Here is a 553-nt window from a genome sequence, read left to right as displayed (position 1 = left end):
TATCTTCCCTGCCTAGCTGGTCTTCAGAACTATTCAAACTTTAAATTATCCAATGTTCTTTATAGCATCTCTAGTAAGAGTAAAAAATATTATTGCTCCTATTTGACACACCACAATATCTATACTTCGACAACAAAATTTCTATACTTATTACTGATTCATGATAAGGAGAAGATATTTTCATATTTAGTGCTTTTCTTATACAAAAACTCAACTTATATTTTTAAGTTTGTACTGTTTTTGTCAAAATATAAAAAATTGCAAAAAATATTTAAACTTTCTTAAATTCAAAAACGTCTTTAATTTAAATAATTGTCTTTTTAAAAATAGAAAGTTTTCCAAAAAGTGCATATTGCATATCTTCCCCGTTGGTTCGATATTCAGGTCTTAATCAAAAAGTCATATATTACTTGATAAGGATATGTATACTTACGTAGTATCCCAATATATATAAATTAAAAGTTAAATTCTTATTTTTCTTCAGGATCAAGTTTTTGGTTTTGTTGCAAAATAAGGAAATATAAGTAAAAAATATAATCAAAATTATTTTTAT

This window comes from Phalaenopsis equestris, unplaced genomic scaffold (assembly GCF_001263595.1).
Source record: "Phalaenopsis equestris unplaced genomic scaffold, ASM126359v1 Scaffold217273, whole genome shotgun sequence".
Lineage (NCBI taxonomy): Eukaryota > Viridiplantae > Streptophyta > Magnoliopsida > Asparagales > Orchidaceae > Phalaenopsis > Phalaenopsis equestris.
The sequence above is the reverse complement of the archived record's forward strand: the minus strand, read 5'-3'. Positions refer to the sequence as shown.